The sequence below is a fragment of the Pleurodeles waltl genome, chromosome 3_2 (genome assembly GCF_031143425.1).
Source record: "Pleurodeles waltl isolate 20211129_DDA chromosome 3_2, aPleWal1.hap1.20221129, whole genome shotgun sequence".
NCBI classification, from domain to species: domain Eukaryota; kingdom Metazoa; phylum Chordata; class Amphibia; order Caudata; family Salamandridae; genus Pleurodeles; species Pleurodeles waltl.
The window spans coordinates 133454872-133480312 of record NC_090441.1 but is presented as its reverse complement, the minus strand read 5'-3'; the positions used below and the strand labels follow the sequence as shown (position 1 = coordinate 133480312).

The window sequence follows — 25441 nt, the reverse complement described above, 5'->3', positions numbered from 1 at the left end:
ACTAGTCCCGCTACTTGGGCAGAATACACTCCTCGAACCCAAGAAGCTTCCAACATCCCAGTAATTGTGCACACGGCATATCCTGCTCTCAGTGTACCGGCATTGTCACTCAGGCAGGACTCATCAACAAAGATAATTTGGTCATTCTCTTCCAATCGGGTGTCAGGTATTGGTTTTCTGCACAAGTCAGTTACTTCAAGACAATCATGCTCATCGTCTTCTAATTTATCATTTCAACATTTTCATTTGGGAGTAAGGTTGCCGGGTTCAGCACTGTACCTCTTTTAAATGACACATTTGGTGACCCTAGAATATTCGTTTCATATCTGGTCAACCTCACACCAGTCAAATATTGGGTTTTTGTCCTTGTAAGTAGAATCTCAATAGAGTGAGGAACCATTATAGTCAGGGGATGCCCCATCACAATACCTTCACACTGTGTAAGGCTTTGCGCAACTGCTGTAACTGCACACAAACAACCTAGTAAGGCTGCTGCAACTGGGTCCAAAGTAGCTGAAAAATATGCTACTGGGCGGTTTAAACATCCATGGACCTGTGTCAAGACAGACAAAGAACATGCATCACGCTCCTGACAAAACAATGTGAAAGGTTTCGATTAGTCAGGCATACCCAAAGCTGGAGCCATACATAGACTCTATCTCAATTCAGTGAACACTTTCATTCCAGACTGGTCTAATACTATAGGATCAGTGACTTCCTTATGAGTCAGCTTCTGCAATGGTCTTGAAATGACTGAAAAATGTGGAATCCATTGGCGACAGTAGCCTACCATCCCTTAAACACATCCCGACATCTCGCTGTGTGATTGGGGGATTTATCTGCAATATGGCTGTGATCCTTTCTCTGGATATCTTTCTTGATCCTTTCTCAATCTGCGAACCCAAGAATTTCACGACTTTTTGACAGTATTGCAATTTAAGCTGAGACACTTTGTGACCATTCTTTCCCAAATGATTCAGTAAGGCAATTGTATCATACTTGAACTCGTCTTTGTTTTAGACGCAATCAGCAAGTCATCAATGTATTGCACCAAGGTCCATTGGAAAGGCAATTCCAATGACTCCAAATTATTTTTCAAGATCTGATTGAATATGGAAGGTGACTCTGAAAACCCTTGAGGAATTCTGCCCCAATAATAAACTCACTCCAAAAATTTGAAACAAAAGAGAAATTGACTGTCCTCATGAAGAGGCACAGAAAAGAAGGCTTGCGACAAATCAATGACAGTGAACCACTTAGCATCACATGGAATCTGAAACATTATCACAGCTGGATTTGGCACCACGGGGCAACATTTAACCACAATCTCATTTTTTTTTTAAGTCCTGGAGAATCCAAACTTTCCCACAGGGCTTTTGCAACCCCTTAATCAGTGAATTACATGGACTGCTCAATACTTCATTCAAAACCCCTTGCTTTGCAAAGTCTGCAATGATCTGGGCGACCTTTATAAGGACATCTTGTGGCATGTGGTACTGCGGAAGTTGAGTAAAAACTGCATTCGGCTTTACACTAACATTAACTGGCTCAACTCCCTTTATCAGACCTACTTCTTTTCCTTTCAAATCCCACACTTTCTCATTAACCGTTCCCTGCAAATCAGGATGAAGCTCCTTCACTGTGAGCATCAGGAAAAATTCAATCAGAGGGCACTCCTCATTTGTAGTTTCACCTTCTAACTCTGGGGCTTGGTCGTCTTCATCATCACTATTCGTCTGAATCTCAATTCCATCATTTGAACAAGCAATCGAACATTTCGTTTTACACAGCAAGTCTTTTCCCAGTAGGGATACCGTTTTTGAATCACAGACTACAAATTTGTGCCATCCCCCGAAAGTTGCCAATTTTAACCTGAACTGGTTCTGTAATTGGGTTGGTCAAATACTGATTTGCTACTCCTACAATCTGAACTGTTTTACCTGAAAGGGGCAAGTTTGGAACTTCTGCACTTCTGACTGTAGGGCGTGTAGCTCCCGTGTCAAACAATAATGAAACTCTGTGGCCCATAACCTTTCCCTTCACATAGGGACCACATAGGGACCTCTCTGATATACTTCTAAGGAAGCTGCAAGCACACATCGCTCTTCCAATCATCATTTATTCCATTCTACTGTGTAACGGGAACTGGTGCATTGTGTTATTACTTTGGTTAAGCCTCTGACCTGTGACATGTTGAGAAAGTATCATCTGTTGCTGTTCCATTGGGGCTTGAGGTATTTGAATTTGCTGTCTAGGTACCATGGGAACCTGCTGTTGCATTGGCTGCAACTGTGTCATTTGTACACGTAGCATTTGCACCTGCTGCATGGGTTGAAAATTCTGCCCTTGATTCACATTATTTTAGAAATTTGGATTAGGACCTCTCACTCTCGGCCCTCTCATGTTCTGGAACGAATTGATGTCATTACTTTGCTGAACGACACCTTCCTGCATCATCATCGGACACTCCCGTTTCCAATGTCCAACGGCTCCGCAAATGTGACATGGCAATAATTTCTTCATTCCCTGCACATCATTCTGAACCCCTACAGTACCCAAGTCTGGACCACGATTCACATTAACTACGCAACCTCTACCTCTCATCTAGGGCTGAAACATCATGTTTCCCTGCTGCTGCTGCAGTAACTGTTGTGAAAAATTCTCTTGCGTTCCCGTTTGAGCAGCTTTAATCTGCATCGCCGTTGCCTTCTCTTTCAGCTTTCTCTGCTTCAACTATGTCTCATCACTGACGTACTTTGCATACTGCAACACCTCACCAATCGGCTTTGCTTGCAAGCAAATCAAATGACTCTTAGTCATCTGTTTAATTTCATGTCTCAACCCTTCCACAAATCTGAACACAAAATGAATCATGTCTTTCGCCTCAATGGTCTCTGTACCACTATAATACTTGAACGCCTGCAACAGTCTCTCATAATACGCATGTATCTGCTCCTTTGCTTCCTGCCAATCTTCTGCCAATCAATATTCTTTGCGAAATTCTCATTTTCAAAAATTCAATCACCTTATAGTAATATTTCATTACCTCAGGAGCTAGTGCACCTTTATTCTTGTCTCTCTCTCTGGTTAGCTTGTTGGCCAATCTACACTCCTCTTACACTCTATCCACGGATCTGCTGGAACCACTATATCTAGTAACGTGTTCAAGTCCTCCCACAGGCACTTTGCAAGTTTCACAAACCTTGTCTGTCTGCTGATACCACTCTACTGACTTCTCTCTCAATTTTTGATAATCATTTGTAAATGATAGAATGTCACTTCTGCTCCAAGGGACATGAATAAAATCCCCCCTGGAATCTCCTTGGTAAAGTTTTGACTGGATCTTGGCCTTGCTGCACATTTGCAGTCAGCTCCACAGAATCCCTTTTTCTTTTGTCTCTTTTCTTTACCCATCTGCCTTCCCACTTGTCTAATGCTCTCCAAGTCTGGGCACTTTGAAGTAATTCCTTAAGATGTGCTTCATTCCGGCAGATCGCATGTGTTCAAAATATTTAGCCTCAAAATCTGATCTGTAGCTCCTTTTCAAATGCTTCATTTTCTCTATTTCTATGCCGTAGTTCTCTGCCAGGTCTGCAAGTTTCTGATGCACATTGCTCACTTCCCTCGTAATATTCAGGCACAAATATCTCAACTCTGCCTCTGTGAAGGATTCTAACCTGTTCACACCAATAGTTCCCTCTATGAGTTCACCCACTTCCAAGCTTGGCCTAGCATAATTCAAACACTCCTCTCCCTTTCCCTTATGAGCACTCTGCGGGGTATTCAACTTGTCTAACCATTCTGTCAACTGTTGAGCTGTCAAACCTTGCAACAAAATGTTACTGCCATGGACTTGCGGCACCTGCTGTGCAACTACATTCGGGGTCTGCGGTATCAACAATTTCAAATTTGGGCTAACATTTGACCCAACCATAGTATCTGGAAGTGCTACAAATGGATTGAGGTCTAACAATGATCTTGATCCGTCAAAAGTCTGTCCCACAGGAGAGACTACCTGAGCATTTTTATTATGTCCTTCCTTCATTATATTCTGAGACATGGCACCCTGCTCACCTACAGTAGGTTTCTTCTGTGCAAAAAAGGGTACGGCTGGACCAACAGTAAAAGGTTGCGATATAGCATCTGGGGTTGTTCTGGTATTTAAGCTTTGTGGGAGAGTAACTCCCATGTTCTGGTTCATCATTGAAGACATATCTGACTGTGTCCTTGTTACTGGAATTAATCTTGGCATTACCTGCGGCTGCACTTGGGGCAGTAAAAGTGGAGTTGGTTCAGTCTGAACCAACATTGGTCTCGGGAAAACCTGTTCCGTAGGCACCATTAAGTTTGAAGTTGTTTCCATAATGGGCACATCAGGGTAAATTCTCTGAACCTGTGAAGGCTGCACCTGATTTTGCACTCCAGGAGTAGTAGGCACGTTAAGACCACTCTGCATCGCAGAGTAGTCCCATTAACCTGTGTTGTAGCTGTGGGATCAGCACTGGTGCTCGGACCACTCTCATGGGCTGCATATGGTGGTGGGTGATTTCTCAATAACTGTAAAATAAACTCATCATCATCAGATTCTTCTTCGACTGTTGAAAACTTTCTAGCCTCCTTACTTTCGGACGGACTTCTGTTAGTCTTTCTAGTAGCTTTCCTTCCTTCCTTCTCATTGTCCTGCATAATTGCCAGAAACAACTTAATTCTGTGCAAAGTCTCCTTCCTCCAAACTCTTAATCACTGTCCCAGCTAGCCTCTGTTGACGTCTTTTCTGCTACTAGCTCCCAAATCGCTAATGTCTCAAACTTTGCTGGTCTCGGAAGGGGTTTCAATTCATATAGCACCATCCTTAAATGTTCCAAAACGCTCAAATTGAACGTCCCATTTGTAGGAAATACTAAGTTCCCATCCTTCTCTGTCACTTTGCACCATTGCTTTAGCCAAAGGCATAGCGCGACACCCTTCTCTTCCATTTGAATGTATGCTGGTGTACCTCCTGGCGGTGTAGCCTCACCTATACTCATTGTAATATACGTATCTCCCCTTAAAGCACTCTTTAAAGCTTTGAAAAATGTCATCTTTTCGACCTTTTTGTTATTCAAAGTCAAATTAGGAAGTGACTTTTAATCCCAAAATTCCCTTAACCTACTTTCTCAACCAATTGCCTCTCACGGACGACTGCCACTCAACAGCAACCCTTCTCACTAACCGACCTATCCCAGCGCGGCTCCAATGACGTCACACTCACACGTACTGCAGCTGACAAAGTCTTGCGGCTTGTCCTCCCAAACTTCGATTCACATAAAATTAATGCAAAATTCCAAGAACTAATCAAAACCCAAAATCCAAATCTGTTGGTTTACTACAGGAAAGATAACACAATTGCTTCGGAAACTTTACGGATTTTTCCCTGACGGCTCTTCCCACACTTACAGCTACTCCTTCTTTCTCAGTCTCCCAGATTCACAAACAAAATTTGTCCCGCAAATTTTACTCTCAACTGATCAGTGGTTCTGTCATGGTGCACATAGGACTCACTAGAATTCAGTCAAAATTTTCTTTCACTCCCTTTGACTCACACTCTGACCTGTCGACCACGCCCGATCGACCTACTAAACCAGACAAATTACAACATTAAACCAAGTGTCTCATACACTTTGCAATATACTCAGGAGTCTTAGACCACGCAGGGTCCATACATCAAAAACCACGTGGACAATTTTTTAGCACAAAGCGCCACACACATGTGAAGTTCGACAACATCCCTACTCTCACACTGCGGAGTACGCACACCCCTTTTACAACTTCATTTGAGTACACAAACTCCCTAAACCCTCACAAACCTCACAATTCACCTGCGATTTGCATAAGCTGTGCAAGTGCAATCTACTTCATTCACAATGTCACTAGAACGTCAAGAACATCCTCAGACAATCATTAGCAAGATCCGAGATTCTGGGAAAGTCATTTCTGGACTTAGGCAAATATTTTCTCTCCAATTAGCATCATTGAAAAATAAAATCCAAATCTCAGTAATAATGAACTCTCAAAGGACCAAATTATCAAGCTACCACCATCTCTGGGAACACCTACCCAAGCTCTTAGGGAGATGAACCATCAGTCTCTGCTATCCTCTGTACCGGACGTCCATGGTGAGCTCTTTAGTAGACAAACCTTGGCTCTGTTACTACCTTTGGACGGCTATTATGGGCTCTTAAGGAGACTAACCATCACCTCTGCTACCATCACTGTTAGCATGTCTGACCTTAATAAGTAAACTCACCAGGAGACGCGACAAGGTCGATGAACCTTTTGACTCGCAATTAAGATGATCCCACCATAATTCCAGTACATGCAGATCAATAATCATTAACCAATACACAATACCAATAATCAACAATAATAAATAACATTAATAATCAATAGAGTCAGTAATTGTCACACACCATGACCTTTCAGTCATGAATAACAACACCTTTTAGTAAAAGTGAAAATATTTATTTCCCTATATTAACAATGCTAAAGTCACGTAAATTAACCAAAAAATCAAATGATATGCATACAGAAACAACACTGACTATCCAAAGTGACGAAAAAACGTAATCTAATCAAAGCTTGAACTATTACACATTCTAAAGTTACGATACAAATTAATAACAAGAACAATTTTGTTACGAGATCATATACAAGCAGATTCAAACATCATTCCTCACTAGCAGATTTTCATTAGTTAGGATTCCTAACGAACACCAGATTAGCATCAGCATGTTGGGCTTCATGCAAAATAATTTAGTAACACGAATTTGGAAAAACATCTAACTATGGCTCTCGCAAAACAGTGCGTTTCGTACCTAGGAAGAAAAAGCAAATATGCATATCAGACACATAGGTACAATTTATACCTCTCTTCAATTGGATCAGTAAGACAAGATAGTCTTTGTCATCAGGACATCAGTCGATCAGCACGGCATCAGGATTCAGCATCAAAGTTCAGAAAACCTGCTGCAGGACACCTGGGATATGGGAGACGAGGAACAACAAACATCGCAGATACTCACACTGATGCTATCAATAACTGACATCAAAAAAGTGATATCTAGGCTGTATACCCTGTTAGTTGCGGCCTGCCTGAGCTTGGAGGCCGCTCGCGCTCGCTGGGACGAACTACTCACTACCCCCTTGTCGCAGAAGTCCGGGGCAGCAGCGCTTTCAACTGTTAAACGCATCTCACGCAACCCTAGGTTCTGCTACACCCAATTCAATTATTTACATCAATCCTATCTATCCCCGTCTCGAATTAAGCGCATGTTTCCCGTGCTGGAACCTGCATGTCCTCGATGTGCAGCACCAGAAGCAAATTTTTACCACATGGTATGGGACTGCCCACCGTTGATAGCAGCCTGGAGACAAATTATTGAGTCTACGGCCGACATAACTAACCACGCTCTAGTATTAAACCCAGATTCCTGTTTATTGAATTACGCCAGTGAGCTAAAAGCGACAAATAGCTCCACAGGTTTATTGATCTTGCATTTATAACATTCAAACGCCTTATACCCACACACTGGAAGGCACCACATGCTCCAAAGCACGTCAAATGGCTACAGGGCTTGTTGCAGTGATCTCACGCGGAAGCACGGACGCTACGCCAACTGCAGGCCAGGGGCTTAACGGGAGGTGGCTGAGATGTGTGGGGCACTTTCATTGCAAATATAGAAGCAAGAAATGACACACGCCCCCATGAACACTTAAGCACATTTAAATCACCTTCTGGAAATGTCATGTCATCTGGGCGGCCGGGCACTCATGTGCCCCCGACTGGAGCTCCCCCATTATCCATTACTAATAGTGCGTACCACTGAAAAGGACCCATATAGACATGATGTTGGTGGAATCGCCCCCTGGGAATCACTAGTAAAACAGCGCTCTCCCCTGCCTCACCCCCCCCAACGCATGGCGACCCCGCGGCTTATGGTATACAGTCGATGTATACCTTACCCTCTCCATGGACGTGGCCATGTATACTCGTGACAACTCACTGTTTCCGATAACCTCACTTGGTGCAATATTATTTGTATGTGGTATAGTTTAAGTGTTGTGATCTGTGTATACTATATCTCATCATTGTTTATTATGGTATCTCAATGCTTGGTTGAACTAAACCTAATAAAGAGATTAAAAAAAAAAGAAATACAGCTTGATACAAGGCCTGGCAACTAGGCCAAGACCTTCGCTAAGTTAATGCCTACAACTACTAAAGCTAATACATAATGCACAACCTTTAATATGACATGTTACTATATTAGTCAAACATATGCTCAATATTTCACAGCATTAGACTATTAATAAGTACACTTCATGATCGCTGGCGGCCATGCATCGTAATCACATTTTCAAATGTGTGCATTATTTTTCTACGTTATTATATTTTCAACACAAATCCATTACTCAGAATACATGAACTTCTCATTAATAATTTTTATTAGAACACCTGCGTTAGCAGCATCACTCACTGGCCTATCCTAAACTAATATGGCGTCATTAGTAGCAGGTGTCATCAATTTAAATGCAATGCATTCATGGTCTATCCAATATACTGCATGCTGGAGATGAAGTCCTCTTCACATAACTGTTACGTTAGGCTGGAAGTAATTGATAAATGTACACAAATCAAAAATTAATTAAGGTATTACGTACCACAGTTATATAATTAACAAATAATAAATACAAATGGTTTAAAATGAGTTCTGCCCATATCAATCCAAAGATTTGAACAAACAAGTCAAATTTAATGTCAATAACATTGCATGATAGCCATATAGAAGTCACTTACAAAGTAATTCCAACCATTTCTAAGCTTCATTGAATTACTATGCAGTGATGTGCATTTTAGCAGTGTCCCATTCATACAAATACAGGCATGCACATTCAGTGAATTTACATTCACACTAGGTTAGGGGGGACCCCAAAATAATAATATAAAAAATATAATACATAATGGCAATATTTTTATTTCTTGCTGCAGATAGAGGAAGAAGGTAAATTAAAGTGCTTTAGGTATATGCAGGACCACTGGAATTACGTAGCAGAGCGGACCAAATTGTGCAGCAGGGTGAATCAATTTATGTGGCAAGAAATGTCCAGTTGTGCATTAACAACGCCAATATCTCTAACTCAAGCAAATGCGAGATCTGTTGCATTGAAAATGCTTGTTTTAATGCTTATGTGCATTTTCTCCGCTCCGGGTGGTGTATAAAGAACCTGTCGTCATCCCCATGCATCTCTCCAGCCAGATGGTGCACAGTGTTCACTTCGGTATCTAAATTGTTTTTCCTGCTTTACCATTATTTCTCCCCGCTGTGAAGTGTGCAGGATGATTTCATGCATGCACAACTGAAAATCACAGGTTTTCCTGTTATGAAATGAACTTTCTCGCTTTTCCGCCTCAAATTCACTGCGGCTCAGTACTGCCAGGTCCAGTCCTGTTTACTCCAATTGTGTGATGTGGATAAGATAAAAGGCTCAGAAGTTTGAGCGTGCGTGGCCTGCTCAGTGACATCAGTGATCGGCCATCTTAGATCAGATATTGATGTTTTACAAAATGTGAAACGTGAATAAGAATTAGGAAATTTAAAACTGTAGAAACTGTTTCAATCAAATTGGCAAATATATATATATATATATATATATATATATATATATATATATATATATATATATATATATATATATATATATATATATATATATATCTGACCACTTTGTTACAAGTTTCCTTTATAAGTACTCACTAAACTATATTTTCAGAATGTAGTTCAGAATTAGGCAGTCCTTCGTTTGTGGTAGAGCTCATGCAGAAAACTGGATAAAGTAGTTAAAATTTAGTGAACAAAATATTGTTCTCATGACGGTTCTTCCACACTGGCAGGGAATTGTCCCGTTGTGAGATGGCCTCCTCCCCTCAGCAGACGGGTTAAATAAGGCTACAGACATCTGCAGGAGTGAGTGGCCGGCCGGACATCTTAGAGTCAGGCAGATTCCTCTGGGCCCCACAATGGGAGGAGGGGCGGCTCGAGGGGGAGGAGGCCGGGAGTGTGTGTGAGGAGCGGGCGATTCAAACCAGAGAAAGTGAAGTCAGTCAACAGAGGAGTGAGGAGGCGGACCGCGGGCCTCAGGCAGTAAGTGCGGCGGTGACTGTGGGTAGAGAGGGTTCCTGCGGCTACGAGGAGCCGTGGGGGGAGTCACTCTGCGATGGGCCTGGGGCAGACTGGAGCCAGGACGCCGCGGTACTAAGGGAGTTTTTCTTCAGGACCGAGCTGAGGAGGTCACCTGCCAGAAATGCGGGCGCAGGGGCGGATTCCGTGGTGGAGGGGTGATGGGGAGGGCCTTTTGTCGTAAACAGAAGCGTCTCCGCTCCTCTGGGTGGACTTAGAGCGAGGCTTATGTTGGGGTCCCCAAGAGGGCTCACTAGCGGGGATGGAGGAGGGGTACACCGCCAGAACGTAATCTGCTCCACCAGTCTCTGTTATGAATGAGTTCCCTTTAGGGGGCTACATTGCACGTTTTGCATGTGGGTTGGGTTTGGATGTGGGATGCTGGAGGCTGCTAGCGGGTCTCTGTGTTGGGGTAGGATAGAGACTCTGGGGAAGTTTGAGGGGACTCCAGTGACCATTGTTATGTCGTCTCTGACGGGGTCGGAGGAGTTGTCACAGAACTAATACGTTTATGCTCAGTTCTTTCACTCCAGGTAGTTCAATTGCATTCTGGGATTTGTAGTCCAGTTTAACCCGACATGGACCAAGGACTAGTAGTCCGATAATGCCGCATCCTACTCATATGGAAGTGGGTATCTTAAGCGCGCTGGCGAGAAAGCTGTGATTTATTTGGCGGCTGATAGAGACTGCTTGGTTGGGTGGGGCTGAGAGCCCTCTAATGTGGGTGGGCTTCTCTGTGAAATACTTAATTTCGTATGCGACACTCCAGTGCTTGTTGGTTACATTGATTTTATTGTACACCCATAAGGAAAACATCAGTAACATACTTCTGCAATAGTTATACCACTTTTGATGCAAACGAGAAGATAACTTGAAGTGAGACACAATATGTGGTTTGCTGGCGATGGAGTAGGAAGGATCTGGCTAACAGAAAACTTTATTTCGTCAATGTGTCTGCGATCCGGTCTCCTGAATCTCAAGCGTATGATCTTTTATTCTTTCTTTGCACTCCACTCCATGAAGTTAAATGAAAAAGATTTGAAAACATTATTTGCAATTATATGGTCTTTTATACTCTTCGGAAAGTAACTGTTGTTAAATCGGCCGCCCTTTTGATCAGCGGGGACTCTGGGGGTTACGTGAAATCAAAGTGGAGGACGGACAGATGGGCTGCATTCTGGTTAGACCCCTTAGTTTATGCTCGTTGACTGATGCACGTTGTAGACTATCTTACAGTTTGTTTTAATGCAGTCTGATAGTATTACAAAAGATCCTGGTGTGCAGGACCTGCATTTTGGGGTCCGGGGTGGGGACTGGAATGTTATCTGGTCAGGAAGGGAGCGGTGAATTCTAAGCCAGAGCCGCATACCAATAACTGGTGTTTATTAATGTCTCATTTAGGGGCGCCCCACTCGGGCTGGTATGTGTCCTCGGAGAATTTCAGCTATCTGTAGCATGGACACGGCTGTTGAACTCTGGCCAAAGAGGCAAGAGCGAGGCAATGCTAGTGAGATACATGTTCTCTTCTGCTCTGTCTACAGAGCAGGATTTCTCTGTATAACGTACATCGCCCCTTATTCCCCCACCCATAATAACTTCACGAAGACTGGACGCGAGGATAAAGCTGGAGACCATGTACGATCTGTGGGCAGGAAATATGCAGACTTGGGAGGGTTTTGTGCTAGTATTGACTAAAATGTACAATATGTTGATCGAAAAGAAATGTTTGCATTTATTTAGACTTTCTATAAGCCATTCCCTATACTTAAGGCTTGCAGCACAATTCGCAAGCAGACAAACCAGAAGGCGGAAAATTAAACATTGATGTGAAATCGTTGAACTGGGTGCGAGTCTTCCATAGATAAAATGTTGAGGCCTTTTGCGAGGATAGGATGTTCGAAGAAAATGTTGTCGAAGGGAGGTGCATAGACCGCCACTGCGTATTAGCAGTGTCCTTCGGGAAAATCTTTAATTGTTTTGTTTGCAAGTTATTTTTGTGTATTTGAAGTGTAAGCACATATTTGAAAGTGACACTGTCGATTTCCTCATGTATTAAAAAAACGGACTTGAAGCCAGTAGAAGTAACGAATAGTAGTGATATTGGCATAGCCTATAAAGAAATGAATGACATTTGGGAAAGTATATCTATGAGCACTGAAACGCTAAAAGAAAAGCCAAACGACCCCCCGCAGTGCACCTTTAAGCGTCCTCCTTCCCTGCGGTGTTTTCTCAGCCCTGAGCCCCCCCCCCCCCCCCCCCCGGGGGTTCTATTTGGCCGCTCAGGAGGGAGTTTGAATGGGCAGCCACAGATACACAATGGTGAGTCTTTTTCACTCCGAGGGGGGTTAGCCGCACAGGTGGGGGTACGGATATTATCATTCTGATGGGTTTATTCTCCATTTGGTAGAATCCTGTGCCATTATGTTTCAAGATAGTCAATTCGAAAAATATACAATGATGACACGTTTATATTGGCAGAGATTAAATCCGTCTTGTGTTGTGGGAAATGGCAGGCTCCTTGATCACTGGTGGGAAGGGACAAAGATATATATTGGACTTGTCCCTTTCATGGCCTAGTCCTGTCCCCGGGAAATGTGTGCGCCTGCCACGCACTCTCACTCAAGCGCTGTGTCGGTCAGTAAGAAGCAGACAAGTCCCTGGGGCAGCACGCACCTCTGATACCCTCTGGGTCCCTGGCACGACCCCAAAAGTACTTCTGCTTCGCACCCTGTCTCTGTGCACCTAGGCTGCCCACACTGAAAGGGGGAGGGCGCAGCTCTCTGCTCCCTAAGGGTCATATTTCTACTTTTTGACGCAAACCGGTGCTGGTTTGTGTAAAAAAAATTACCGTCGGCTAACGCCATTCATACACGCCATGCAGGTGCCATATTTAAGGATTGACGTTAGCCGGCGCTGAGGGCTGGTCAGAGTAAAAAAAATGACTCAAACCAGGCAGCGCCGGCGTAGGGGAAAATGGGGGTTGTGCGTCAAAAAATGGTGCACAATCTAGGGTGTTTTTATATATTTATTGTATTTAAAAGCTGATAAAAAGAGGAGGAAGAGAAAGTCACTGGCAGTGCAATTTGCAATATCTATTGCACGTATTTGGGGAGACCCACTTCTGCTCAATAACAGGCCTCCGTACTGGTGCTCAAAACACCCACCTCCCCCCAAATGTAATAGGTAGGATCAAGCAGAGGTGTCATGATATGCACCGTTCAGCACAAGCCCAGCGAGTAAGAGACCGCCATGACCTGCAGAGCAGTAAGTCTTTGGTCTCTTCCCTTGTAAGTCTAGTTCCAGTCTTTCACCAGAGGTCTCTGCAACCAGACTCCATTCATTTATTGAAGTGTCCCTTTCTTGTCCACCATTGTCTAATTGTGGGTGCAGATTCAGAGTACCAAGGCATGGAATGCATTCATTTCTCACTGCTATCAGTACGTGTAACATGCATTTTTCCTTAGCTGTTAGTTTGCTATGTTCCCACACCACAAACACAACAGTATCAAAAGTTCCACATTTGGTATAGATTGCGCTTACCCATGCAGTTTATGCCTGAACAACTGGGCATAAGAATACATGTCTGTTGTCGCCAGCACTGGCCAACCACATATACCACAATACTTGGACAGGAAGGCCAGACCTTGAAGTAGCAGATAACCACCTTCCATTGAAGCTGTCTCCAATATGGGAAACTTGTCCTCTTATGCTCTAAAGAACATGCTTGTTTCTCTCTTCCTATCCATATAAAGTTTCCAGATCGTCCTTAGATTTCATTTTAGGTCTTGCAAGAGACAGCTTTGCTGTTTTGCCATCCTTTTAATTAAAAAAAAAAATCTTCAGCAAAACCTACATACAAAATGTAGTGGGGCTTCAGGTCCGACCCCTTCGTCCATTGCTCTGTTCTGCTGACATTCGCATTAAGCTTCCATTGACCACATCATTGAAGATTCCTTCACCTGCTATCTTTTGAGCTGTGAAAGACAGCATTTTGCATGATCATGTGTCAAGAGAAGCAACTTCAGTATTTTAGCAGAGGTAACAATACTCTGCCAATAATTTACTCCGTCCATTGTTTTAAAAAAAAATGTATAGTTACCCTTTTGTATTTACATTTCTGATTAGAGTCAAAGCCTGTAGCACATCTTATTTACACTAATAAGAACCATATTTTCCTTTGATGTGCAATAAAATTGGTATTGAAAAGTTTCAATACCTGTTCTAAATACATCTGCCTACTATGAAGCATCCAAACTGTTTTACTGCAAGCATTTGCAATTATTTTTTTGTAATGTAAACATTTATTGCAAGCATATGGTGGTGATATGTTTTTGCGGCAGGTGCGTGGAAAAAAAAAAATGTTACCACCACACCATCTTGCAAAGGCCAGGTCAGTTGGCAATACTTGATTTTATTATCTCCTGGACGCTCTGCCATTGGAGCTGCTAAGTGGTCTTCTAATAGCGGGATAGAAATCTTTTGGCAGTAGTACCCCTGAGGGTGTGGTCCAGGAGGGCCCGCCCTCTTCCCCGCCTGCACACATGCCCCTCCCCCACTGTTGCTGTACCTTCAGCAGGGGTGTGGAATTTATTAAAATATCTACTTGTCCAGGGGACAGGTTGCTTCTCAAATCTACTTGTCCTGTAAAAAGATCTACTTGTCCCTTTGGTGACATGTAGTGTGGCGACAAACTATGGCAGCAATCTCATTATGTAAGAGCTCTGATAATAGCCTCTCTGATTATGCCAGGGCTACTACCATAGTAGGGCTTGAATACTTGTAGTTTCAACCCCTACTATAGCAATTTCCTTATTTTGCCACCTTTCTGCAGATCTGCATACTGGGGCTGAAGGAAGCAGTAAGCAATAGTTCTAGGGCTGGAATGCCTTTGAGTCTGCAAACCTACTAACCTGTATGCTTTAAAGATTTTCACCAGCTTCTCTCTAATATTTTCCCATATTAAGAAAGGTTGGACATTTACTCCTGACAATGGCAGAATTATAACTTCTTTCAGGGTTGGGAAGAAAGTGGCTGGAGGGAAAATGAACTTGCAAATGCTCAGTAAATTTTCACATGAGCAAATCTACACATGCTTATTTACCCATGCTAAAATACAGTTCACAAATATTTTATAGGGGTACGGCATATACTATGGGTGCACTTTTGTGACTTTCTTTAACAATTTGGGGCCACATGTAGGTAGGTTCAGATTTGCGACCCGCAAATCCGAATGTAGGATGGTGTCCCTGACACCATCTGTGATTCGCAAGGGCTTCGCAAATGCCCACCTCATGAATAATCATGAGGTGGGTCGCAATTTGCGACCCCCTTGCGAATGGCGGCCCTCACAGGGATGGTGGCCTGCTGGAGACAGCAGACCACCATGTCTGTGACTGCTTTTCAACAAAGCGTTTTTTTTTTTTTTTTTTTTTTTTTTTTTTGTAATGCAGCCCGTTTTCCTTAAAGGAAAACGAGATGCATTACAAAACCACTGCCTGCTCTGAAAAAATGTTTACAGTGAAATTCACAATGGGGAAGGGGTCCCCTGGGGACCCCTTCCCTTTTGCGAAAGTGTTAGCACCCATTTGAAATGGGGGCAAACTGCGATTGGTTTGCGTTCGCGGTCACAAAACAATCCTACATTGCACTGCGAGTCGCAATTAGGAAGGGAACACCCCTTCCTAATTGCGAGCCGCAAACCCGTTTTGCGATTCGGTAACCAGGTTACCGAATTGCAAAACTGGGTTTGTGCATCGCAGTGTGCTGTTTGCAACATGCAAAAAGCTACCTACATGTGGGTCTTGGTCCCTAATTAGGTCTGGTGTTAACAAAGACATTTTGTTTTTATTAAACTTCTATTTCTCCCTCTTTCGGCTGGCTTTACTGTGAGTGATCGCACACAAGGAGCATATTGGCACACAAAGTAGTTTTGTTCAGTGTCAGGAACTAGAGTGGCAATCAGTGACGTAACGAAACTGGAGGGTGCACCTTTGCAAAGAACATGGAGGAACCCCCTCTCCAGACTCACTCAGGGCAGGTGCTGTGCTGAAGGGGCCCCCTGGAGGGCGGCTGCGGGGCCTTTGTTATGCCACTGGTGGCAACGTGTGCTTTTAGAGTTCGAAAACCTTTTTTTTTTTTTTTTTTTTTTTGCCAGTGTTTGTTACAATGTTGAGGGCCTGGTAGCTCCCACAACAATAAAGTGTTACAAAAGCCATGTCAAAACAAGACACGCATTGATGAAACTAAAAGACTTATAAAAATGTCAGATCAGTTGGCTTTGTCAGTGTTCGTTTATTTTCATGCTTCCCATAATCGTGTTGAAAATGGTTACACTGATTTTCCATTAGAAATATTTTTGGGAAATACTAGCATGCATCAACACATTTTACTGAATAACACTTCATTTGCATCTAATCAGAGAGCATTCTGGGAGCATTATACTTAGCCTCATAGCCTAAACGTTTCCAACATGTGTATACACTTTTTTTTTTTTGTGTACTGGAACCAACGTCAGTAGTGAAGTGTGACCTTAAAACATTTATTTACAGCACTCCTCCTAATAATGAAGGCTTTCAAATAATGAACCATAAATACAAGTTCGAACAGCATTATCATTTTGGAAACACATTACCTCAACTGCAGAGAGTTCCACTCTCTGTAAACAGGCAGAGGGTTGGGCCTACTTGCCCCAAGGATAAAGTAAACATAAAAACTTGTTGCCCTTGACCCCAAACAAGATGGGCGTCGGGCGATAGGAATTCCACATCCCTGCTTCAGGTACTTGTTAAAATATTTGTGGGAGGTTGTACTGATTCTTCATAGCATGGAAAGACTTAACAATACCATTTTACAAGAATTGAGACAAGCGTACTGCTCCCCTCATCCCTTTAATGGTGTTTCATGGGTCTTTTTGAGAAGCACCCCTTCCTATCTTTGCGAGATCTTATCCCATCCATACTGTGACACCTCCCCACCTATGAGGCTGCTCCCCGTACAGCAGACATGCTCCTCTTTTTGTCCTTCCTCAAGACCTCTCGGGTTGAGTAAGGTCCAGCACACACCCAAATAATACTTTCTCTTTGATCAAATGTCAAAATGCTAGTCCTTGTTTCCTCATCCCTGTTGGGTGTGGTGGCTCTGTTTGACCTCATGGTCTTAGGTTCAGGTCCACTCAGCTTTTTATGTTTTCATGTTTGTGAAAATGAGCATTGTTGATTTTAAGAATGATGATATGTTATTCAGCACTAATATGCCCCAAAGGGAGTGGTTTGCAAACACGTTATGTTAATGTGCCACCATTTCTTAACCCTCTAAAAACGTTAGTCAATCGAAGAGAGTGCAGTATAGACTTCCAAAGAGGAGGGTTTTGGTGCTCAACAATTATTCAAGGTGTTGCTTCCCTCCACAGCAGGGGACAGCAGAAGATATCAGCTCAGATCATCAGATATATTGCATGTATTTATTGGTCTTTCCTTTAGGGGATAGCCCTTGGCCCACAGAGTAGGACCAGTCTCTCTCCCTTTCTGCAGAATCCCTTAAGTATGTAATAGAATTTTGAACTAACAAAATATTGGCTGGTGCCCTCAGACTTGAAACTCAAATCATTGAAAGTTCAGTTCACTGCCTGTTGCTACTTAACCCCCAGAAGCAGATGGACGTTCCGTAGCTTAGTGCATAAGTCGGACATACAGGTCTTAAGTTACCGGAAGTGCTCCTTGCTTTGGCCCTAAATGTAGGAAGAGTGCATGCTCTTGAACCAGTGACTAAGATGTTCTCGTCAGCAGCGGGTTGTTCGGCACTGAGACATTATCAGTCTTGCTTGCTGGATGACGGATGGACTATGAATCTGAATATTTAAGGAATGTGGCCAGCAGACTGCCTGTAACTCTTGCATGCTTCAGTGCCCTTTATCAGGCCCCTCTGCAGCCAACAAAAATGTTCCAAGAATCAAACACACTGCTTTCTTTTCAGTTTAGCAATCTGAGGAATGCGAGAGAATGAAGCGAAGGCCAAACCCGTTGAATGTGTCTTTGTCGGTGCCTGCTGTGCGTGGCTCTCTTGTGGAATATTGCCACATTCTTGGTGCTTCCGGGTTTGCAACAGTCTTAAACTGATTGGAGGCAGTTTTTATACGGTATCCCCGATGCACGGGTAGTGTTTCTCCTCCGATACTCTTTCTACCTTGACCCTGGTGTGTGAGCCTAGAACTCTGATGTAAGGTGTACAGTACATGCATTGTGAGCCATGTCTGCCTTGAATAAGCATCGGTGACATGTCATTTTGAACGAGTGGTCCCTTTCTCCCTCTGATCTCTTTGGCTGAAGAGCTAGGTGTATTGTAGACACCAGAGAGCTTGGGAGTCCGGATCCTTGAAGGTACTTCTGCTGCTGTCAGTGCTTTAGATGGTGTCATGGAGGAAGAATATCTTTAGATCCACTTACTAAGACAGTGTTTAAACATCTGCATGGTATTGCTTTTTTTTTCTCCACACCGTGCCTGACATTAATGTTTTAAGTGTGTTTTTTAAAAGTTATTTATATAAAGTTCTACTGCTTTGTCATTTGAGTTGTAATTGCAGTGCGTTTTTACTTTCATTTTAGCAGCCTGCCACCTTTCTCACTTCGTAAATTCATATTCTTTTTACGTGACACACTATGTGTTCAAAGTCCTCCTAGTGAGTGCTCATCTGCTGTTCACAGACCGGGCCTTGTGGGATTAGTGGTTTCCTCTGCTAACCGCAAGTGTGCGCCTCCCGTTGGTCCGCAGGCACAATTTGTTGGTTCTCCAGCTCCCACTGATTTTGGTGTTTTTTAAAGCGTATTTATTTAGAACCAAAGGAATTTCCCCGTGACCTCAGTCTGTCCTGGACCTTTGGAAGCTACTGAGGCTATTTTTGTTACATATTAACGTGTCATTATCTTTGACCTGGTCTCTGAGATGGAGACTTGGGAGGGGAAGATAAAACTACAGCACATAGAGATAACCACACTTCGGCTTGCCTGGCATCAGTCACCTTACAACTCAGTATCCGCTCCCACGGTACAGTTTAATCCTGTAAATGCAGAATCCGGGCTCAGCTTTTGCTTATGTTGCTGTTTATAATATTACATTTTGGCGTATTAGCTTGTGTCTGTTTGCAGGTGAATGCAATATTTATGTTTCAAGGAACACCTACCTCTTTTTCTCAGAATAAGCCTGACGTTTTCCTATTATATTATGATGCATTTTAATCCTCTTTCTAAAGGTGCTCACAAATTAGATTTACTGCCCTCCTAAAGTATAGGCTGTGTCCTCCTTTAAATCCTTGTCAGATGGACGCTGACGGACAGGGCCTAGCACTGGTTAAGGTGGTGTCTGGCTCCCATGGCTGACACACCTACCTGATACTGCATGGCTGCAGTGACCATTGTTTACCTGGTGGGGATCACTTCAGCTTGTTTAGAAGGTGGAAGATACTTCTCTGAGTGAATGGGTATTGTAAGGACTTATCCTAATTTATCAGCTGGGTTGTTTAATCAATTTAAGGAAACCGCTATACGACCAGTCTTTATCGCTTGCTCCATCTCCCCCACCCCTCTTTCACTCTTCTATTTCTTAAGCATTAAATGCTACTGAATTTGAGAATTGTTTTCGATTTCTAAATTGCAAATAACTTTTAGGTGGAGGAGAGAGTTAAACAGTGTATACTGTATGGAAAAAAAAAGTAAAATGTGGAGAAATTGATAACAAAAGATATACAGCATTACCCTGAATGGGGTCACTTGAAGAGTTCAGGGGCCCTCTGCACTCCAGGGGCCTGTGTTATGCCCATGTGTGTAGAGGAAAATACATGTTTTTGTACCCCACTTGGTTTCTTTGTGCGAGGCATGTAGACATTTATCATCTAAACAACAGCATGGGCATTTAATTATTTTTTCACAACAGTATTGCAAGTCTGCAGCACTTAAAATGACGAGTGTGAGCTAAGGAGCTCAGCACTTCACACGTGCTTTACCTTTCTCAGTTTGGCGAAAGTCAAATCAAGCCTAGCACAGACTTGACCCTAAAAATATCATACAAACACACTTATGTTCTGAGCTATTAAAATAAATCATCTTTCCTTCTGCATCATGGTAGGCTCCAAGCACGATGACATGGTCCATTTCAGACACACTGCATGCAAGCAATTACGTTGAGGCATTCTAATGTATGTGAGTACACCTTTTGAAAGTCTAAAATAAAGTTTCCAATTGACATTTTGGAAATTACATTTTAAACTGTTTGAATCTTCATGCATCTTTTTAATTCGCAGGTGAACTTTTGCACACTCTATCGTGGGGGCTAAATTCTACAAAGGCAGGAAACTCGCAAACCCAGTTTTACTTAGGCATTCTGGAATTTTGTTATAGCATAGTGTATGTCACCAGTTCCCTTAAGGAGTCTTATTTTAACTGATTGACCCACAAAACTCTATTGTGCGCTGGGATCACCTGACTAGCCGAGTTTCCCATCTTTTTTAATGTAAGGGATTCCTGTTAGAATATTTTTGTTCACGCATTGAGTAAATCGTTCAAAATTGGTTCAGATATGTTCTTAAGTATTCAAATCTTACTGATATTTTATTTGCGATCTATTTTGATGCTTTCATGGGGTCTGTCATATTTTTTTCCTTATGCTAAGGACTGATTTGCTGTTTAGCCCCTTAAATCTCATGCACTAGACACTTTGTTTGTCATTTGTTTATTTTTTATTTGTGTGATAGATACATACAATAACCCAACAGTGTTTTTTAAATGTACTGATGCTAAACCGTCAGTCAAAACTCTAATGTAGTTTGGCTATCCTGAGCTATATGATCGGCATCAATGTGTTTCGGCTTTATAAATTGTTTTGAGACCCTTCATTGGGACTAAGATGGTATACAATTTGAAAATTATTTTCTTACAAATTACAATTTAATTAGCATTTACAGAGTTTTGTGACAGGTGTTGCTCAAGATTAATCCTACTAAGGGTGCCATTCTATGTTAATGCCTGTTCTGGTGGAATACAATGGATGTGATTCCTCACCCACAGTATGTAGTGCCTGGGTTCTTTATTTCATTCAGTAAAGGTGGGCCATTATTTTGTATATTGCAGTGGTCACTGGGGGTGACTAATTAATTCAATTTGGGTTTCAGATTGTTACATAAAACTATATTACATGCAAGAAGAACTTGTGGGGTCTTTTCTCCAGGTCACTGGTCAGTCCATAGTGACTGAGCGATATAAAATGGTGGGCGTTGCCATTTACTACTAGAACCTGAAAACATATGTGTAGCCACAACTGTATTTGTATACATGTTGGGACAGGAATGTCCCCTAGCTGGTATAGTAACTGACCACATGTGAAAAAGCTATCTTTTGTTGCCCCAGCTAGTATGGTAATGAATCGCGTGTGGAGGCCCACCATTGTCCATAGTAAAGCCAAGGTCCTGAACCTGTTCTGCTTTCTTGGCTGTTTACATAAAATGGTGGTGACAACTATTAAAATGATTAATAGTCCTGAGGGGACTTTTTCTTTTCCAGGAGGGAATGCCACCTTGGTGCACTCATGTAAAAGTTCTGCTTCCTTTACAAGGGTCCTTGTAAAAGTAAGGCCCTTGTGCTGGCTTTCTTTGTACGTGTATGTGTGTACATAGCGTGCACGTGTCTTGTACATGAAATTGAGACTGCATTGTGAATAAGGTTGCTGGGACCAGTGGGATCCATTTTGAACAGTCTCTGTTTAGCATGGCACAAGATGGAGGATGGCTACAGTTTCCCCAGACAGTGGAAACATATTGCTTGCATTTCTGTGTTTGCAGTGTGGAGATCCAGACACTGAAGAAAAGGAGGATGGAAACAGGCTGCCCTTATACATTTTATGAGGACCTGTTAGCAAGGTATTGCTAATTAGATTTTTCTGAGCACTGCTATTCTGTGGATTACAGTGGAGAGGGGCGAGTAAGAAGATTCTGTTAAACACAAGGAGTTTTCTAGGCAGGGCCTCCTCTTTTCTCTATTCTTGATGGCTACTTTAGGATGGCTGATGATAACTAGGTACAGAGTATTCTTACTTTATTTGCACCCATGTTTTTCTGGCATGATGAGAGGGGGGGAAGGCAAATCTATAGTTTCTGGCCCCAATTCATTTGTCCATGCAGCATAGGTACTGTTAGAAATGGGGTCTTTGGTTGGCAGTCAGGTTACCCCCTGTCCAAGCAAGTACCCTCTCTCTAGTCAGGGTAAGTCACGCACAATCCAAATTATCCTGTGCCCACCCTCTGGTAGTTTAGCACTGAGCAGTCAGGCTTAACTTAGAAGGCAATGTGTAAAGTATTTGTGCAATAAGTCAAACAATGACACAGTATATCACCACAAAAATACACCACACAGTGTTTAGAAAAATATATAATTTTTCTGGATAAATGCAGGTCAAAACGATCAAGATTCAATAAGTATACGTTGAAATATCACTGTAAAAATGAAAATAAGTGTCTTTTTTTGTCTTTAAAAAGCAACAAGTGTCTCTTGCAAGGACAAAGTACCTGGTTTGCATTCAAATTATCCACAGGGGACTGCAGGGGAGGTGTGCATCTATTAATATATATATATTTTTTCTGGCGCACACAGACGATACGTCTGAGTTTTCACGCAGGGCAGACTTGTGTAGAATTTCCGGCGCGTAGATTGGGATCCTCTTCAGGTTGCAGGGTTTTCGGACGTCCCGGGGAGACAATGCATTGAAATCCTGGGCGTGCAGGACGAAGTCGCAGGGGCTGTGTCGTTCTGGCTCTGCTTTGCATCGATCCAGTGGACCTTGCGTCAAATTTACGGTCGCAACACTGGCGCTACGTCGTTCTCCTCTTCGGGAAATCGGGCTGCGTCGATCTGGTTCAGCGTGCGGTGATTCTCACCACAATGCAGGCTGTGCGTCGATTTTCGCCGCACAAGGAGTTCTTTTGCAGGAATGAAGTCTTTTTGGTCCTGAAACTTCAGGGAACAAGAGGCAAGCCCTATCCAAGCTCTTGGAGAGCACTTCTCAGCACAGCCGGAAGGCAGCAGGGCAGCAGTCATTTGCAGAAAAGCAGTCAGGTGAGTCCTTCGTGCAGCCAGGCAGTTCTTCTTGGCAGGTTGCAGATTTGAGTTCAGGGATTCTTCACCAGTGGTATCTTGTCCAGAAGTGTCTGAGTTGGTAGGGTCAGAGACCCTGCTTAACTACCCAAATGTGCATTTGAAGTGGGGGAGACTTCAAGGAGTGGCTTAGTGCACAAGGTCCCTTTTCAGTTACATCCTGTCTCCCAGGGTCCCCATAGGGGGTGTGGCAGTCCATTGTGTGAGGGCAGGCTACTGTCCTTTGAGATGTAAGTGTCAGGCCCTCCACCCTCCCAGCCCAGGAAGACCCATTCAATATGCAGATGCGTGCAAGTGTGACTGAGCACCCTGTGTTTGGGGTTTGTCGAATTGGAATGCTCAAGGGAGCTGTCAACTAACCCAGCCAGATGTGGATTGTAAGGCACAGAAGGATTTAAGTGCACAGAAATGCTCACTTTCTAAAAGTGGCATTTCTTAAATAGTAATATTAAATCCAACTTCACCAGTCAGCAGGTGTAGGAAGTTGGCTCTATGCACTATTTCAAAGTAAGGAATAGTATGCACAGAGTCCAAGGGTTCCCCTTAGAGGTAAGATAGTGGCAAAAAGAGATAATACTAATGCTCTATTTTGTGGTAGTGTGGTCGAGCAGTAGGCTTATCCAAGGAGTAGTGTTAAGCATTTGTTGTACATACACATAGACAATAAATGAGGTACACACACTCAGAGACAAATCCAGCCAATAGGTTTTGTTATAGAAAAATATCTTTTCTTAGTTTATTTTAAGAACCACAGGTTCAAATTTTACATGTAATATCTCATTTGAAAGGTATTTCAGGTAAGTACTCTAGGAACTTTGAATCATTACTTTAGCATGTATACTTTTTACATAAAACACAATAAGCTGTTTTAAAAGTGGACACAGTGCAATTTTCACAGTTCCTGGGGGAGGTAAGTTATTGTTAGTTTTAACAGGTAAGTAAGTCACTTACAGGTTTCAGTTTTTGGTCCAAGGTAGCCCACCGTTGGGGGTTCAGAGCAACCCCAAAGTTATCACACCAGCAGCTCAGGGCCGGTCAGGTGCAAAGGTCAAAGAGGTGCCCAAAACACATAGGCTTCAATGGAGAGAAGGGGGTGCCCCGGTTCCAGTCTGCCAGCAGGTAAGTACCCGCGTCTTCGGAGGGCAGACCAGGGGGGTTTTGTAGGGCACCGGGGGGGACACAAGTCAGCACAGAAAGTACACCCTCAGCAGCGCGGGGGCGGCCGGGTGCAGTGTGCAAACACGCGTCGCGTTTTTAATGGAAGTCAATGAGAGATCAAGGGATCTCTTCAGCGTCGCAGGCAGGAAAGGGGGGGGCTCCTCGGGGTAGCCACCACCTGGGCAAGGGAGAGGGCCTCCTGGGGGTCACTCCTGCACAGAAGTTCCGTTTCTTTAGGGGCTGCGGGTGCAGGGTCTTTTCCAGCCGTCGGGAAATGGAGTTAAGACAGTCGCGGTCAGGGGGAGCCTGGGGATTCCCTCTGCAGGCGTCGCTGTGGGGGCTCAGGGGGGACAACTTTGGTTACTCACAGTCGTAGAGTCGCCGGAGGGTCCTCCCTGAGTTGGTTGTTCTCCACCAGTCGAGTCGGGGTCGCCGGGTGCAGTGTTGCAAGTCTCACGCTTCTTGCGGGGAGTTGCAGGGGTCTTTAAATCTGCTCCTTGTAACAAAGTTGCAGTTCTTTTGGAGCAGTGCCGCTGTCCTCGGGAGTTTCTTGTCTTTTTCGAAGCAGGGCAGTCCTCAGAGGATTCAGAGGTCGCTGGTCCCTTGGAAAGCGTCGCTGGAGCAGGGTTCTTTGGAAGGCAGGAGACAGGCCGGTGAGTCTGGGGCCAAGGCAGTTGGTGTCTTCTGTTCTTCCTCTGCAGGGGTTTTTCAGCTCAGCAGTCCTTCTTCTTGTAGTTGCAGGAATCTAGTTTCTATGTTCAGGGAGAGCCCTTAAATACTAAATTTAAGGGCGTGTTTAGGTCTGGGGGGTTAGTAGCCAATGGCTACTAGCCCTGAGGGTGGGTACACCCTCTTTGTGCCTCCTCCCAAGGGGAGGGGGGCACATCCCTAATCCTATTGGGGGAATCCTCCATCTGCAAGATGGAGGATTTC

The 25441-nt window shown here is 43.4% G+C and overlaps 1 protein-coding gene across 5 annotated transcripts in view; it reads left to right on the top strand.

The window, feature by feature from the left end:
- The first annotated feature begins 10004 nt into the window (after positions 1-10004).
- Positions 10005-25441, top strand: part of PIMREG (PICALM interacting mitotic regulator) — a 66161-nt gene continuing 50724 nt past the window's right edge. For 2 of the 5 annotated variants that reach the window (XM_069226996.1, XM_069227001.1), the window contains exon 1: positions 10005-10181. The gene's annotated coding sequence lies outside the window, so the exon portion shown is untranslated. The other 3 variants (XM_069226997.1, XM_069226998.1, XM_069226999.1) reach the window with 3 other exon arrangements.